We start from the raw sequence: 19,439 nt of genomic DNA, 5'->3' as shown, positions 1-19,439 counted from the left end.
ATGGAACATTTACCAAAACAGACTATGTTATGGGCCATGAAACACATCTTAAGTGATTTAAAATAATAGAAATCATAGTAACTATGCTCTCAGACCATAATAAAATTAAACTGAAAATAAACAACAAAAAGATAACTGGAAAATATGCAAATATTTGGAAATTAAACAAAACACTTCTAAATAACACATAGATGAAAGGAAAAGTCTTAAGGTAAATGATAACTTATTTTCAATTAAATGAAAATGAAGCATCAAATTTTGTGAGGTGCAGTGAAAGCAGTGCATAGAGGGAAATTTATAGCATCAATGTATTAGAAAAAAAAGATTATAAATCAACAATCTATGCTGTCACCTTAGGAAACTAGAAAGAGAAGTACTATTTAAGCAAACACAAAAGAAGAAAATTAGAGCAGTTGTACACTTATACAATGGAATACTATGCGACTATAAAAACAAAGGAACTCTTATCCCTAGTGACAGCATGGATGGACCTGAAGTTTATTATGCTAAGCAAAATAAGCCAGACAGATAAAGGCAAGTACCTTATCATCTCACTTATATGTGGAATCTAATGAACAAAATAAATGGACAAACAAAATAGAACCAGAGGCATGAATGCATACAATAGACTGACAAATGTCAGAAGAGAAGAGGTTGGGGGGACTGGATAAAAGAAGGTGAAGAGGTTAGTCAAAGGACATGTATGCATAGCCCATGGACACAGACCATAGCGTAGTGAAGACATTAGAAGCTGCAGTCAGTCCTTAATTTTCCACAGATCTTTAAGACCCAGGCTGTGATTTAGATGCATGAGGCTGTGCAATTTTCCAGAGTCTGATGGTGGATAAGGAAGCTCTGCATCTTTAGAAAGATCTCTCTGCTTCCCCATCTGGAGTTGCTTCATGTTCTTCCTTCAGCAAAGTCAGTGTGGAGAGAGAGGGGAAATATTCAGAGAGCACCAGTATGTTCATGAACTCATTATTGTCATCATCAATACCTGGCCCTCATTCAAACCAATTCTGTCTTCCTATTTTCCACATTTCAAATTTCTTGCAAATCATCACAGACACACTAACCCCTTGGAAAGCAAATAGCATACCATTTTAAATGAACGCAAAAACAATCAGCTCAAGTTGGATATGCAAGAGTGAACCCCGTAACAACACCAGTGCCCAACAGTTGTCTTGACCAATGTCACATTCGAAGACTTCCTCCTGGGAATTCTATGTGCTCTGAGGTTGAAGCAAACAGGACTCTGTTCTTTCAATCATACCCTATCAGTGTGGGGCCCTCAGGCACAGTACCCCGAGCTGAGGTTAGGGTTGACGCTAGGCCTGGGGCAGGGCTTTGGAGAAGGAGAGAGGAGATGAGAAATTGGAGAATGGCTTCCTGCTGCCCTTGAAGAACTTAAACTTTAGGGAGAAGATCTGTACAATCTCAAAAGGATTATTCCAGCAAAAATGAAAGAAAGCATCAACATCAGGGAGTATTTTGTACAATGCAGCAGGGAGAAGCAATAGGGATTTGGCTGGGAGATATCACACTTACACAGGGGTGTCCAAGAGCACCTTTCAACTGACAGCCAGGTTGTCCTCAGTTCACTCTCTGGAGACTCCATGGAATGAGGTTATGTTCACAGATGCTCTCTGCTTTTGGAGTCCAGCCAGATGCAGCCACTAGCTTTGCTCCCAATTCACTGGATGCTCTGTCTGAGCTCCTTTGGCTTAGTGATATTTCCCTGCAATATGGCAATCCATGTCTATATAGTCATGGGCAGCTCACTGACAACTCTGGGGGGACCTTGTAGTTCTGGCATTTACTCCTTATCGGCTTGAAAGGTAGCACGTCTCGCTTCCTGAACAATACTGGTCCTCATCTTTCCAGTTCTCCTGTTGTGGTGAAGGTACTATAATAGTTATTTTTGGTTCTCATAATTTCTCAGTGGAGTAATTGCTCAGCGTTTTCCATTCCCGATGAAGAACATGTTGGATTGCTCTGAAAAAGCGTTAGCTGAGGCCCGTTGTCTATCACGTCAGCGGACGTGTGCAGGGGCAGGCTGGGTGAGTCAGCTGCCTCGCACCACCCAATGAATCACCGGGAAACCTTATTAGAAACTTTCCGGTGACAGGCTCCCATATATTTACTTGACATTACTAGGTTCTTGTGACTTCACTTTGCACATCTCAGGAGCAGGAGGGTGATGCTGGGTGTTGCCAGCTACCTTTGTCTGCTCTGGGAGCTCACAGCCATGGGAATGTTATTTGTTACTGATGTATTTGTCAAGTTCAGAGTGGCTAGGGGGCTGGATGGCATCTGACCCACACTGCCGCCTCCAACTAAAACAAAAACACTTCTTTTCCCCCCTAAAATATCAGAAGAGCTACTCTTTATTCCACGCCTGCTCTGCTAGAAACTGCTTTATGAAGCATTAGAATGCCCCTCTAATTCTTTTGTTGAACTCTCACATTAATGAGGCCCCATTAATGGATAAAGAAACAGATGATGCTTAAAATATGCTTACGGAGTTACCTTACCCAGTGTCCCAGCACTAGACCATGTCAGTACAGAGGAAACACCATGGCTGCCTCGCTTTGTTGCTTTTTAGAAGCCACCATGCCATGTAGATTCATGTCACCGAGCTCAATTCAGGCTCATCAGCCTCAACTAGGATTGCTGGGTGTGGGGTGTAAGCTGCTTCATTAACCGCTGAAGATGCTTGAGGACAAGGGGGAAAGTTCCCATTCACTGTTCAACTTTATCTCCTTCCTTGAAAAGAACAGGTAGATTTCACTAAATTCACTCACCATCCACCACTCATCCAAAGCATTTGTCATATCCAGGTTCCATTTTTATCTGCTGCCCTAACTAATCTGTAAACCCAAAGACAACCATTCTTTCTGTCTTTTTCAAGTTGTACACTTACCTGCCTCCAAACTGTTATCTTGTATGGGTTAGCTGTTTCTGCATGTTATAAGATTATGCTGGGGATGTAATCATTCCTGCACCACAACACCAATAAAGATAAGCTATATTCAGTACTCAAAACAAAGAAGAGATAGCTTTATTATTCCTTCACTAAGATCTTCACTCTTGCACTTGTCTAGCTTGGGTAAAACAAGTTGAGCACCATGCCAGCCTTTAACATGTATATTTCTGGGCCTTCGTTTTGATCATTGTAAAATAGTGATAGTCATGAATCAGATGCGTCTAACCGTATCAAAGCTGTTGTGAGGACAAAATGAATTAATAACGTTCTCCCAAAGAACTTATATGTAAAAATAAAAGGTCTTATTATGAGCAATAGTGGCATTGACCTTTCTCTTGTGACCCCCGTCCTCTGCCCTTATCAAAAATAGTCTTTCCTACTCACGATTTAGTCTCAGATGTGTTGCCATGCTTCTCTGAAGAGGTGACTGCTGTGCCCCAGGTATTACTCTGCTATACCCACCATAACAAAGTCCCACAGACTGGGTGGCTTAAACAACAGAAGTTTAATTCTCTGTAATTTTGGAGACTAGAAGTCTAAGATCAGGGTTGGTTTCCTCTGAAGGCCTCACTCTTTGGCTTGTACATAGCCATCTTCTCCTGTGTCCTCACAGGGTCTATTCTTTGTGTGTGTCTGTTCTATAATAACACCAAAGGACACCAGTTATATTGGATTAGGGCCTACTCTAACAAACTCATTAACCTTAATTACCATTTTAAATACCATCTCCTGCTACAGTAACAATAAGAGGCACTGTGGATTAGAACTTCAACATACAAATTGTGCCCATAACACCCCAATAAATTTTCCCATTTTCCATCCCTCCAAGATACTCTTACTGGGTGTTTTCAAAGCATCCTTTATTTTTCTCCATTATGGCATTTATCACTGCTATAATTTCTTATTTATTTGTTTATATTCCACACTAGACTCGAATAAATCTGCATAGATCTCTATTTGTTCTCCCTGTATACCTAGTTCCTGGAGCAAATAGATCTCTAATTAATCCTTGAATATTTGTTGAATGAATGAGTTCTTGTTATCACCTCTACTATGTGAAATTAGACCAAATATTTATTTCATGTTTATGTTATTTCACCACTGTCTTATTTCATGTAAAAAATCACAAGAGCCCAATGAGGTAAGTGGTACCATTAACATCCTTGTTTTATAAGTGAAGAATTTGAGGCACAAAAAAGTCAAGTAATTTACCTAAGGTCAAATAGCAAGTAATACTGGTGAAGATGAAATTTGAGTCCAGAAAATATGACTTCAGAGCCCTCAAGCGTAGATACTATGTTGAGATGTGTTTTGGTAGAACAACAATGTGGTTTAGAGTTACCCCAACTGCTGGTTCATCTGAGTTTAGCCCAAGCCTTCCCCTGATTTATGTTATAAACCAAGAGTTTTTTTTGATGGTTGTCTTAGAGTGAGAAAATCGAGGTAGAGCTAGAGGAGGGTAGAGATTGGCAGGTTTGGATCATAGAATGGGGGTTGTGTTTGGAGCCATGGCAGGGGGAAGAGAGACGTGAAGGATCTGATAGGGGACACAGTCTAGGTGAGAGGATTCACAACAATTTTCATCATCCCTTAGAGATGACCAGCTTACAAGTCTCTAAGTCTTCAAAGCACGCTCCCTTGTATCATCTCAGGTGATTTTCAAAAAAGTCATCTGAATAAGTTGAGAAGTTATTATCTGTGTGTGTGTTTTTTTTAATTATAAGAAAACAGACTGAGAGTGATTGTTATAGTGCCCAAGCTAGTCATTGGAGGTCCCTGAGATTACATTCCAAGTCTGCTTTTCTGTCCTGGGATTGGGTTTAACATGGAAAGGAGAAAAGAAAGATGGACTTCAGGGGAATATCTTCAATCAGAAAGAAAGAGGAGGAAGAGTGGCTGGGAAAGGAAATGGAAATGGACTGCTGGTGACATAAGTCAAAGGATCAGAGACTCTCAGAGTTAAAGTCATCAATGAGATGACATGTGAACGCTTCATATATGTAAATCTCAGCAGGTAGCAACTGGAAGGGCATTGAACATGCTCCAGAACATGCTCTCAGTGGTGTGGTGTGGTCAGGTCTTAGTCTATGTCCATATGAACTCTTCTCTATGAATTAAATTTGTATTTTTCCCTAGAATTTCCATTACTCCAATAACACCAAATAGCTATATACCTTTTTGTTTGTTTGTTTTAGTTCTGTCTACCTGAAGACATACTACTTTTTGGTCTTTCTTCAGAATGGGTCCTTCATAGCAGATTTGTTTGTAACACCAAAGTACATGTTGGCTTTTGTCTCACTGCTCACACACCCAAGATCCCCTTGTTGTAATGCAAACAAGACATTTGAAAACCACTATTACTGAGATGTGCTATCTTAATTTTCATCTTGACTTTCTTCTCTTTAGTATCCCAGGAGCTAGAATTAAAAATTAGGTATGCTTTAGAAGTATGTCTAGAATTAGAAATGAGATGTTTTACCCCCTGTACTGTGAGGGTCCCTCTAGTCTGTTTCTGACTGTAAATTGTTGTGCTGTGGTCAGTTAGCCTACCTTGAAATGAGGTAATGGTATACTTAGCTCCAATGGCCAATTGGCAATGTGGTCATTGAATCCAAGACAGGTAAACAAAATGTTATTTGTCTACTTCTAAAAATCCTATGGACTCTCTATTCTTCCTGCCAGAATTAACCTTCACTGTCAGGTTTTCTTATTTACAAGGATGAGAAAATGCTAACTTGAGAAATAAGTGCTATCCTGGTTAACTTCACAGGTAACTTTGGGAGAGTTGTAGGGTGAAATAATGCTTGGTCTGGATCATTCTCTGTACCTTAGCAGCATATTCTACTATGGCCAGCAAGCTAGAAATTTAATTTTAATCCTGGAAGTCATTCAATTTTTGACAAAGTGGATCAGCACAGTATTGATGTACTGAGTCTTAAGCATTCTTTGCTGCCTCAGCTTCCCCCCACCTTGATGTGGAGATATTGGGGACTTCTACCTAGGTTTTGGGTCATGAATTTGGCTTTAGATAGGCAATGCTGCCCTGTATAAAACATAATTGACCCATTCCTGCCCCTGAGGCGTTGCTAATTTCTTTGTCCTCAAATGCTCACCCCCATTAATTTCTGCCTGTGCAAATCCTACTTGCTCTTTAAGTTTGATTCAGAGGCTACCTCCTCTCAGAAGCCTTTCCTGATGGGAAAGTCAAAAGTCCTCCTCTGTATCCTGTTTGTAGATGTTGTCTCTAACCACAATCTAGTATATATGATCAATTTGTTTCCTTCATGCTTAGTCTTTGCCACTAGATTGTAAGCTCTCCAAGGCCAATGGCTCTGTCTTTTTCAAGCTTTGTATGACCAGCATCTTTCTAGCACAGAGATTTGTTTATGGTAGGTGTGAAATGAATGTGGGATATTGGTTGATTTATGAGCATGCTCTCTAACATAAGACATATGGAGTGCATTGGCTTGGTGCTTGAGTGTCACCACCCCCACCCCCACCCCTTTCTCCAAGTTATCCTCTTGGCCTGGCCCAGCTGGAGCTGTGGAAAGTAGATAAATCACCCAGCTCCTAGGTCAGACAGCTCAGAGACAAATGAACACAGCAGGTTGTTGCCACTATAATGATGCAGTGGCTGTGCTGTTTGCCAGTTTCTGGACAACAATAGATTGCCTTCCTTCTCTTAACTTTAATTCCATTTCTCATAAGCCTGAAATTGCCCTTGCTATTTTCCGACTTATTTTCCCCCTACCCTGCCCTAGTTCATGTCAGTGTTTCCTTAACTAACATTTTTATGGCTTGAAAATCAATTCTGTACCAGATATAAAGACATATTCCATCTCCAGCCGTAGTTCTTAGGACTAGCCTCAGCACCCTCCATTAGCCCAGTGCCGTAGCTTCAGAACCACTTAAGGGTTTCTAGCCTCTGATTCCTTTTTATTTGAAGTCTGTTTAGATCTGGGTTGACATTTATAAAAGACTTTCTCATGCTCCTTTTTTATTGAATTATTCCCAGATAGTGGAATCTCTGGAATTATGGAATTGAAATTATATTGCCTTGAACAATCCTTGTTAATTGGAAACCTCACATATTTTTACCCTGTTCAACTTGAACATGTTGGAAAAGAAGATAGATTTTTGGGTTAAGGCAGAAGGTTTAGAAAAGACTTCAGTGATTCTCAGTGGCCAGACTCAGGAGATCCTTTACAATCTAGATTTGGATTACTTTGTTTTTTCTTCTTTATGTCAAGTATGCTGGTCTTTAAGTTCAGCACCACGGACAGAAGAGGTTAGAGCAAGGAATGGTTAGAGCAAAACCCAGCCTGGGGTAGGTTAGCAGGGTACAGGAGGATCACTGTCATCCTCAGGAATGGCCTTATTTAAAGGCACATGCATTTTGAGTTGAGGAAGCCTATAAAGGATCCCTTTGCTGCCCTAAACAATCTCCTGAACTGAAAGGTTCAGTAAAAAAGCATGCTCTTTGGAATAAAAATATCAAAACTTGAATTCTATTGTATATTTACCAAGTGTCTGACTTTGGGCCTGGCTCTCTGAGAAGCAGTTTCTTTATATGTAAATCTGGGAAACTGCTTCCCTTGGAAGATGTAGAGTGTACTTCTAAGGACTGGATTTTAATTCTGGCTCTATTTAATAGTAACACTTGTGGGCTGCACTCAACTGTTTCTCTTTCTTGCTACGTTTTTGTTGTTTCTTTGTGTTGACTTTGTTCCTGGCTTAATTTTCCACTCTAAGTAAAACAAATTTTATACATACCATATGTATATATATAATACATACCATATATATATATAATACTGGATAGAGACTAGACATGCAGTAAGTTATGTGGTTTGCTATGTGAGGCTCTGCAATTTGGCTAGAGTGGAAAGGACTCAAATAATCCAAATACAAATCTGGGAGCCTAGCCCAATGGACTATGGAAATTCTGCCCATAAACAGAGGTCATTTTGCTTGATCAATTAATTAATTCATGCATTGATACATTAATTCATTTTATTCAATAAGCATTTATTGATCACTTATGGTGTCTAGGAATAATGCTAAGGATTATAGTACAGAAAAAATCATTTAGACTGAAGCCTGCCATCAGAGATTAGAGGAAATAGAACATGTATGAAAATCATTAATTAAATAAATCAATGAATATTAAGTATTTAATGTTGTGGCTGGCAAATAGGAGGGATTTAATATTTATTAGCTGGTTTTATGGTAACCTACAACTATAACTACTATTGTTACTCATAGAGTTTGATGAGTGGCTCTCTAGATGTGTTCAGAGGAAAAGTGAGAGACTGCTGCATTGGGGAGTTACAGGTGATATCTTCAGAAAGGAGGTAGCATTTGAGATGTGTCTTGATGTCTGGGTATCATTTGGCCATGAACACATGGAGAAGACATGGGACTCTAGCTGGAAGGTGTGATGTGAACCAAAAAACAATAGGGGATCATAGTGGAGTAATTATGAGGGGATAGGAAGTACTCTGGAGTGGCCAAAACATTATATACAAGTAGTGAGAATTATGACTGGGAAGGTGGAGATGGATCTTGGTGGCCTTGAATGTCAGACTCTGGACTTAGGGCTTTGTAATGTGAGAGATGTGGCACTATTCAATTTTGCTATGTTTTTTCCCCTCCAGGGGTATGACCACATATTGATCTGTTTCTATGGTGGTCATTTAAATTTAATTGATGATAGTCAACAATAGTACCATAGTTCTTAGTTTATTTAATTACATTTCCTTGTGAGAATTTCAGGTATATAAACTGACCCAATCTAGTCAACCCAATTTTGGATAATCTCTTTTCAATATTTAAAAAACTCCCTCAATTATAGTCCACATACAATATCATATTAGTTTCAGGTGAATCACATAGTGATTAGTCATTTATATAACTTATGAAGTGATCACCCTAATAAGTCTCTTGATTTGTGATTTTCTATTAGCTGATGCAGCCATAGCTTCTTAGGACCCAGCAACCAAACCTGGACCAAAAGCTTCAGTCCTCAGCTATTCGGGGTGCAGCTGGTGGGGGTATTGTGCTGAATTTGTGCCAAAGGCCTCAATTTCTTGTAGGGGAAGTAATATTTCACTTCTGTCTTATTCTCTTGTCTGGGAGCTGAATACACAAATAAATTGAGCTTGTTTTTGTCTGATTTCAGTCTTTACCATCTCATGCTGATGCAACAGGTGAAGGGGCATCAGCATGATATTGAGAGAAGTGATGTGGGAGATGAGGTTGTACTTTAAAAAAATCTTCACCCAAAGATATATTTTTTTATTGATTTTAGAGAGAGAGGAAAAGAGATAGAGAAATGGAGGGAAACATTGATGTTAGAGAAACACTGATCAATTGCCTCATGTATGCGACTTGACCAGGGATCAAAATCACAACTTAGGTGTGTTCCCTCACTGGGAATTGAACCCACAACCTTTTGGTGCACAGGATGATGCTCCAACCAACTGAGCCACCTGGCTAGAATGAGGAAATCCTTTTTAAAAATATGTTTTTACTAATTTTTAGGTAGAGAGGAAGGGAGAGGGAGAGAAAGCTAGAAATATTGATGAGAGAAACATTGATTGGCTTCCTCCTGCATATCCCCTACTGGGGATCGAGCCCACAACCTGGGCATATTCCCTGAATGGGGATCAAACTGGTAACCTCTTGGTTGATGGGTTGGTGCTCAACCACTGAGCAACACCAGCCAGGCTGGGTGAAGATATTCTTTATTCCATTTCTCGTTCTCTCTTCTTTCTCTCTCTCTCCCCCACCCCCGTCCCTCTCCGCTTCCTCTCTCGGTCTGTTTTCCTCTCAACATACACATACATGTACATACAATGTGGAGTCTCAGAGTGCCTCTCAGAGGCAAGTTTATATGAAAGTCAACTTCAGCTTGCAGTTGGATATTGCATTTAGTCTCCAGAACCTGGTCCAATAACTGACATAAGAGCCTCTCATATTCTTTTCATATAAATCAAAAGTAGTTTTTATGTTGGCTCTAGTTACATGGTGCTAGTGATTGTGAGGCAGACTTTAAAAGAGATCGTGACAGCTCAGCTCTCATTGACCTGAGTGTCTTTGGAGAGTGTATAGAGATAATTAGGATGAGTAGTTGTAGAGCACCAACAGGGAGTGGTTGAGGACTTGGGGAGGTGCTTTGACAAGAAATTGAGGCAATTCCAGGTACTCCTGAGCAGCTGATTTTATTGAAGACAATTGTGATTGTCCTATGTGAAATGTGGCACCGTGGGAACCATCTCTCTTTGTGAAAGGACAGTTTTGTTTAGTCTTTCAATCAATATTTGAGCACTGTCTCTGTGTCAGGACTGTGCTGAGCCTTAAAGAGACAGCAGCAAATAAGACAAATTCCTATGCTGATGGAGAGAACTTTATGGAACAGTTGGAGGAGTCATTTCAGCAGCTAGGTCTCCAGAGATCACTCCCTGATTATCATTCTTCACTGGTTTTAGTGAGATTCTTTGGCTCAGCAATGGGAGATGGGCTGGCCCTTGTTCCTGTGAGGAGTCTGAAGTACCAAACTCCAGCCTGTTGTTCAGATTCCAGCAGAAAAATGCAGATGGAAGCCTCTCCTCTAGGATAAATATCTTGGGGAATCGTCTGTTGATTTTTGCCCATATTGAGTGTAAGGTTGTGCAAGGAAAGAAAAGGAAGACAGGCCCAACAGCCTAAAGAATTCAAGACTTCTTGGTGGTAGTGGCTCAATGGATTTTTAGAGAATATACCTTCCTCCCCAGTATTGGGTCATAGAGTAGATCATTGGATTGTCTGAAACCTGGGTTGACCTTTGTGATAACACACAGATGCCTAAGAAAACCAACTGGAATGACAAGGATTCAGCCTAATTTGCCCGAGCTTTGAGAGTCTGTAGCCTGTGCCTTTTTCCAGCACTTCTTTCTTCCTTCCTGACTCGGCTTTGGCATTGCTACTTGTTATCTTTCTGTGATTCATTCACTGGCCTGTCTGCTACCAAATGCTGCCATGTCACAGTATAACCTGATACCCATACCTGACACTCACCTGACATGGTCCACCCTGTCACACAGATGTATCCCAGACACTCCTGTCTCTACTAGACACCATGCAGCCTCCTGTGGCACAGAGCTTCTGTGGGCAAGCTACGCAGAGCTGGTCCTGCTGGCTCTGTTGTTTGCATACACTGAATTCGAGACAGGCAACCCTTAACCAAATGGAGAGCAGCTGTGTTACTGAGAAAGGGCACTTCCTCAGGTTTGTGGACATGTGAGGAAGTCTTCAGCCACAATATCTGACTCTAGAGACCCGAGGAGTATGTGAAACAGCCTTAGCTAATGCTCTAGAGCAGGCGTCCTCAAACTACGGCCCGCGGGCCACATGCGGGTGTTTTTGCCGTTTTGTTTTTTTACTTCAAAATAATGTATGTGCAGTGTGCGTAGGAATTTGTTCATAGTTTTTTTTAAACTATAGTCTGGCCCTCCAACGGTCTGAGGGACAGTGAACTGGCCCCCTGTTTAAAAAGTTTGAGGACCACTGCAGAAGAGCCTCTTCTCTATGGACTGATACCTCCTGGGCAGACCTAGTGATGAATCCTTAGGTTCCTCAGTTAGAGGATTACACCTTTGGGATGAGTAGGGTTTTCCCTGTTAAGGCAAATTCCACTAACAAGATCTCACGTGAAGCAGTTCCCAGCCGGTGACACCCTCTGTAGTGTGAACTGTAGGCTGGCAACTTCCCCTGGAAATTAAAGACAGGGTTGAAAAAGGACCGGATGAGGGAAAGAGAGACTGGAGTAGGAGTTCCCTTAAAGGAGAAAATCAGGGAGGAGGATAAGCTCACCGATGGAAGGCAGAGCTCAGAATGTATCCAGTGTTGCCCCTGGCCGAAAGCGGATTAATCTTTATTTGTACTTGCAACATGATCCAAGTTATGGTTAGATAGGCCTCTTGCCCATCTTTTCTCATTTCTCTTTCTTCTCTTTCCTCCCTTTTCTTCTTCCTTCATGCCCTTGGTTTTTTACCTCTCCCTCTTTTTATCTTGTCTCTAGTCTCAACAGTCCAGGATCCAAGTTGCCACCGATAGCCCACAGTTTAGGTTACCTACACACTTCTAGGAATCCGAGAATGACATGTAGAGAGATGGTTTCTGAAATGGAGGTGTGAGTAGCTCCCTGCACCCTCTCCCCAGCACAAATAAATAAGAAATAACAACAACAAAAAATAACTGGTAAAAATTATATGTTAAAAAGTATTCAAAGCAGATGAAGAAACACGTATTCAAGAAAGTTACTGAATCTTAGTAAGAACAGTAAGAATCTGTGGCATCTGTAGTGTAATTGTTCCTCCCTTCCCACTCTCCCTGATCACAGTGATGGGCATGAACTCCAGGCAAATGCAGCCAAGAGCACAGGGCTCCATCTCCTCCCAGCTCCCAGGTGAGGGCTATGCTACCTTCTAAGTAGGGGCAGGCCCCCAGCACCTCTCATCCCACCACTCACTCTCACATCTGTGTTTCAGAGACTCTATTCCAGGTCAGAGTGACTGAGAGGTATGGGGCTCTCTCCCTCTACCTAACCCCCACATGTAGAAATCTACCCCAGACATGGAAGGCCAAGGACAGAAGATCCCAGTCACCTAGCTTGGTTGTATTCCAGGAGAAGCAGGTTGCAAAGACTTCCGGCTGCTGCCTCAGCTCAAAGTGAGAACTAATGGAGCTCATGGAGTAGGAGTGTGACTGAGAGCAGGAGGCCCCTGTCCCTGACCTCAGCCATGGAGCCATTGTGCAGATTCACTGCTTCGGGGGGAGAGGGAGGCCTTAAGGACAGAGAGCTCTGAAGCTTAGCCCAGGAGAGTCACTGTATTTGTACTATGGTGTGGGGAAGTTTAAGCCAGGGAGTGCTTTTAGAAACAATGAAGATTTCAGTGATAAGCAATTAAGAGGAGCCTGGGAGCTCTGTGAGCAATAAGCTAAACCTTTAGATCATCTAGAAGTCTACTTAAGAGAAAGGTGGAAGGAGACAACTAAAAAGAACCCTCCTGGGTTTGACACAAACCTCCAAGACTGGCCTCAATGATTACCCTGCAACTGGACCCAAATTTAATTGCAACAGGCTGTGGAACAATTTTTGCCCCGGGGCACTGTCAAAAATAATAGGGTAATCAGCTATCAATTAGTGGGAGCTAGTAGCCGGGCATGATGTCAGTGGAGGCAGTGGACTTCGCAGAGAGATCTGGGATACAGAGTGCTGATGGAATACACAACACCCCAGAGGGTCAGGGCCCAGACTGCACTCTGAGCAGTAAGGCAGAGGCTGCATTTTTAGGGGAAAATAGGCCACTACGATAAGCCTCAACTCATCAAACCAGAAAACAAACAGGCAAACCACAACACAAGCAGGGGAGCAGTATACAGAGTTGCTACAATATATCTATATATATATAAAAGCCCAGCGACTGAACGGTGGAATGACCAGAACAACTGGTCGACCAGTTGCTATGACGTGCACTGAACCACCAGGGGGCAGACGCTCAACACAGGAGTTGCCTTCTGGTGGTCAGTGTACTCCCACAGTGGAGTGCCGCTCAGCTGACCAGGATGAGCTGTGCTCCCACAGCCGGCGATCACCGCAGGCCATGCCCCCCACCAGTACATGAATTCATGCACTAGGCCTCTAGTTATATAATAAGTCCAGTTTTCAACAAAAATTATGAGCCATGCAAAGAAATAGAAAGTGGATTTTATGGGGGGAAAAAAACAGGCTATAAAAACTGCCTGTGATGGGTCCAGAAGTCAGACTTGACAGATACCCGTTTCAAAGCAACTGTTAATAAATAGTTCAAAGAACTATAGGAAACAATGCTTAAAGAAGTAAAGCAAGCAAGGAGGATATAGTGATAGTGTCACATAAAACAGAGCATAAAAAGAAAGATAGAAATGATAAAGAAGAACCAAGTGGTAATTATGAAGATGGAAAGTACAATAACTTTTAAAATTTTACTGGAGTGGCTTAACAGTAGGTTTGAGATGACTAGAGAAAGAGTCAATGAATTTACATATACTGGTAGATCAATAGAGATGATGAAATCTGACTGAGAGAAGAAAATGAAGAAAACTGAACAGCTTTAGAGAAATATGGAAACATATGTATAATGAAAGTAACAAAAGAAGAGAAGTAAAAGGAGCAGAGGAAATATTTGAAGCAATCACAGCTGACCGCTTTCTAAATTTGATGGAAACTATTAATCTATATACAACAAGGAAGCTCAACAAATTCCAAATACGGTAAACACAAGGAGATCCATACCAGACACATCACAGTAAAAATAATCTGAAAGTAAAAGGAATCTTGAAAGCAGCAAGAGAAAGTAATATGTCACATACAAGGAGACCTCAACAATATTGTTGACTAACTTCTCCCTGGAAGCAATGGAGATCAGAAGGCAGTGAGACAACATATTCAAAGAAACAACATCCATAACAACCATGCCAAACCTGTCAATAAAGGATCCTACATCCAGCACAGCAGGCTTTTGAAAATGAAGGTAAAATAGAAATATTATTATAATGATTTATTACAATGAAACCCATAAACAAAAACCTGAGTAGATCTGCAAGAAATACTAAAGGAAGTTCTTCAGGGTAAAAACAAATCACTCCAGACAGTAATTTGAATGCACATGAAAAAAAAAAAAAGAGTAAAGATAATCATGCAATTATAAAAGACAGTATAAAAGCCAGTTTCTTATCTTAACTGATTTAGAAAGCAATTGTATTAAACAATATGTATATAATTGTATTACTGGGCCTTTATTGTAGAGATATATATTTGACAATACAAGTGCAAGGAGATGGGTGAGAGAAAAGCTGGATTGGAATAAGGGAATGACGCTGGTTGGTAATGTGAATGCACAGGAAAGAAGAGCCTGAAATGGGAAATAAGAGGATTAATATAACAAATTCTAGGAAAAAATATTCATTCTGCTTTGTTTGCTCTGCTTCTTTAGAAGATATACAATTATATAAAGTTAAAATGATAACAATTATTTTTGGGTTTGTGACATATTGAGATGTTAAATGTATAGCAATAATAGAACAACAGAGGAAAGAAGGTACAGGGTTATATAGGAGTAGCATTGCTATGTCTCCTTGTAATTGGGGATAAACCTGAAATAGATTCTAATAAGTTAATACATATATGGGATGCCCCAGAGCATCTACTAAGAAAATAACTTCAAAAAATGGTGAAAAAATAATTAAAGAAATTTAAATGTTATATTAGAAAATGTTTGCTTGATGCACAAAGAAAACAGTAGAAAAAGAATAGAGGAACAAAAACGACATGAGATGTATAGAAAAGAATAAGAAAAATGGCAACCATAAATTCAACTATAGCAATAATAGTATTAAATGTAAATAGATTAAACAATCCAATCAAAAAGGCAGAGGTCATCAGACTGGATTTAAAAATTCATATGCTGTCTACAGGAGATACATTTTAAATTCAAGATACAAATAGGATGAAAACAAAAGGATGGAAAAATATATCATGCAAACAGGAATGGCTGTTACTAATATCAGACAAAATAAACATGTGACAAAAATTTTATAGGGATACAGAGGGACTTTTTGTAATCATAAAAGTGTCAATCTATCATAATGATATAACAATTGACATATACACACCTAACACCAGAGCCCACAAATACTTGAAGAACAGACTGTTAGAACTTCAGGGAGAAATAGCCAGTGCAGAAATAATAGTTGGAGACTTGAAGACTCTACTGTCAATAATGGATAGAACAACTAGGCCAAAGAATGAACAAAGAAATAGAATACTTGAACAGTACTGTAACTCAAGCAGACCTAACAGACATCTACAGAAACAAGAACCAAATATACATCACTCTTAAGTGCACATGGAACATACTCCAGTATAGACCATATGGTGGGCCATGAAAAAAGCCTCAATAAAATAAAAATAACTAAAATCATATGATGTATACAAAGCTTACTCTCTGATCACAATAGAATGAAATTATAAACCAATAACAAAAATTCCACAAATACATGGAAATTAAACAACTCACTGCTAAATGACCAATGAATCAAAGAAAAAAATTGAAGGAAAATTAGAAAATATTTTGAGATGAATGAAAATGAAAACACATATACCAAAACTGATGGCAGTGCTTAGAGGAAAATTTAGTTTTAAATGCCTGTTAATTTAAAAAAGAAGAAAGATCTCAAATTAATAACTCAATCCTTCATCTTAAGACAGTAAAGTAAAAAGCACACTAAAGCAAACAGAGACACAGGAAAGAAACAATAAAGATTTGAGCAGAAATTAATGAAATGGAGAATAGAAAATATAAACAAATGTAGAAGTTACTTCTTAAAAATATCAACATAATTGACAAATGTTTATAGCTAAACTGACCTAGACCAAGAAGGAAAGACTTAAATAACTAAAATCACTACAATTATGAATGCCGTAGTTCAGTGGTCGGCAAACTCATTAGTCAACACAGCCAAATATCAACAGTACAACGACTGAAATTTCTTTTGAGAGCCAAATTTTTTAAACTTAAACTTTTTCTAACGCCACTTCTTCAAAATAGACTCGCCCAGGCCGTGGTATTTTGTGGAAGAGCCGCACTCAAGGGGCCAAAGAGCCGCATGTGGCTCGCGAGCCGCAGTTTGCCGACCACGGCCCTAGTTGATTGAAGTAACACATACAAGATACACACACACACACACACACACACACACACACACACACACCACTGTTGACAAAAGGGAAGATACAAAACTGCTACTTCCTTCTCATAAAAACCATCAGAACCAACAAACGATCAGAACCAATGTAAGAGAGTGCAGTTCTGAAATAAGATGACATAAAGATTGTAGTGTCCTCTATCAGAAGTAATACATTTGAAGACATAAAAGAATATAAAATACCACTTGCCATATCAACATAAGCTATATAAGGATTAATCCAAAGAAGAATGCATAAAACACAAATGAAAAACATTTTATTGGAGGGTATAAGACTTTAAAAATAGACTGCATTTACTCATGAAGATAATTCTCGGCAAATTAGCCTGTGAATGCATTATGTGGCCTTCTCCCTGGACAGCTTAGGTCGTGGGCTGCGGGAAAGGGCTGGCACGCGCAGACCTGGCTTCATTCCTGGGCGCCCTCCACACCGTCAGGGGGAAGGAAAGTGACAAGAGGAAAGTGGGGAAAGAGGCCAGGGCAGACATTGTGCGGACCTCTCAGTTTCTAGGGCACCCAGAGGAGTGTACTGGGCCGGAGGAACCAGTGGAACTCAGGGGCAGGGTGATCACCAGCAGGGAGAGGTGGAAGCAACTCCAGGATTTGGAGCCGCCTTTGTCTGCGACGCATGTCTGAGCCCAGGTGGCTTGCTGAATGATGCTGAAACATGCAAAATCACCTGAATGATGTTGGAACACCCAGAATCACCATGCACACAGTGGGAGTCCTACTCCCCACCGCATCCTCCTCACAGGGTGATATGTTACTGACTCCCAGTAACATAATGGGAGTATTCCTTGAAGACTGTGAGAACACTGTGTGGCATTTGAGGTGACATTCCAGCTGTCTTGCTAAGACAGATGAAGTGACACTGAGGTTCTGAAGTTTAGAAGCACCCAAGTTTCTCATTTCTTATGCCACTCCTCAATACCACAGTGGAGGGCCTAGCTGGGGCTGGGGTGAAATGGGAGTCAGTGCCCAAATTAAGAATAATTTCAGGAATTTAGGGGCCCATGCTTAATCTCCCATTTAGCAATGCACCCATGAGGCACAGCTTCTGATTCTCCTCTCTGAGGACAGTAGACAAGGCTGCTGGCAGTCTGTACTCCATTAAGCCCCGTTCACTGGTGGGGAGAACAGGCAGCAAGCTTGCCTTTGCAGCTGCCAGGGGCTCAGTTGGAAGAATGTGCAAGGAAACAATTTAGCAACTCCAGGAACTTAGGATCCTATTTTAAGGACACCTGTGCAAGGCCCTTGATAGGAGGGGCCTCCAGCAAGTACGACTGAGAATAGGGGGGGTCCTTTCTGGACACAGTTGAGACAGTTTTCAGAAACAAGTAGGACCTCTCCTGGTACCAGATAAAGTCACCAGAATAAAAGGATTGTATAATAACCAAATCATCTATCCAGAGGCTGGGACCATTAGAAAAGAGGGGAAGCAAAGGAGGTGCATCTAATTGCCTTATTTCTATTTGTTAATTAATGGGATACATGTTTATTAAATGCCTACTACTTAAAAAATACACGTTAAAACAATTTTTGGAATCTGTCACCACACCTTTAACAAAATAGGGGAAAAATACGACCTCCCTCATTAAGTCAAGTTCTCTTAGGAGTAGAGGGGGCATAATCTTGTCTACTAGTAAATGTGTCTCAGCCCAGCAGGTGTGGCTCAGTGGTTGAGCATTGGCCCATGAACCAGGAGGTCATGGTTCCATTCCTGGTCAGGGCACAAGCCCAGGTTGTGGGCTCGATCCCCAGTAGGGGCCATGCAGGAGGCAGCCAATCAATGTTCCTCTCTCATCACTGTTTCTCTCTCTCCCTCTCCCTTCCTCTCTCTAAAATCAATAAAATATATTTAAATGTATGACTCAGATACACTCATTGGCTTTCTTGTGGTAATGTCAGCCTCACCTTGTCTAGGAAGTGCAGGAAATATTCCTAATATATCGGTTGCATGTCCCCATCCCCACAGACTTGAATGGCTCCCAGTTGTCTGGAGGGGATGAATGGCTGTCTACTGCAAATTGGGTTGGCTCAGTACACAGTGAGAGAGCTCTGGGAGTACTCACTGTGGTTCCTGGAGCTTAGCTTGGGGAGAGTAGCTTCCTCCTTTGGTGGGCATGAAGGGCTTCCTCTGGCTTGGAGGCTGTGGAAGCATATAGCAGGATTCTCAAGAGCATACACCCACTTCCTAGGTAGCAACTCAGAGTATGGGAAGGCTAATTATCTCTTGCCCACTGTCATCCAGGCTTGTATCCTAAAGATTTGGCAGCTAATGAGAATCCAAGACAAAGGCTGATGCCCACTTAGAATGGACTGAATCCTGGGGATACTAGTAGATCCCCCAAAGGGGTAGACTCAATGGGATGGTGATTGTCCAGCTGTGTTTTTCTTTTTCTTGTTTGTCTGAACCTGTCATTGCACCAGGTTAGATGTAAAATGTAGTGTAAAAAGTAAGATTGGAAAAAAAATATTGGTAGCAGTTTCCTGTTCAGCAAATCAGGGTGTGTGCATGTCCCATCCAATAGCATCACTGAACATGATCTTCCCAGGGGCTGCTGTGGACAGGAAGGCTGCCTTTCCTGGATGAAGCATAAAAAGGCAAGGGCACCCCATGTTCCCAACAGTCACATCCTACCCGATTCCAGCTCTGTCTTCTCCC

The sequence above is a fragment of the Eptesicus fuscus genome, chromosome 16, assembly GCF_027574615.1.
Source record: "Eptesicus fuscus isolate TK198812 chromosome 16, DD_ASM_mEF_20220401, whole genome shotgun sequence".
Taxonomy (NCBI): Eukaryota; Metazoa; Chordata; class Mammalia; order Chiroptera; family Vespertilionidae; genus Eptesicus; species Eptesicus fuscus.
The sequence above is the reverse complement of the archived record's forward strand: the minus strand, read 5'-3'. Positions refer to the sequence as shown.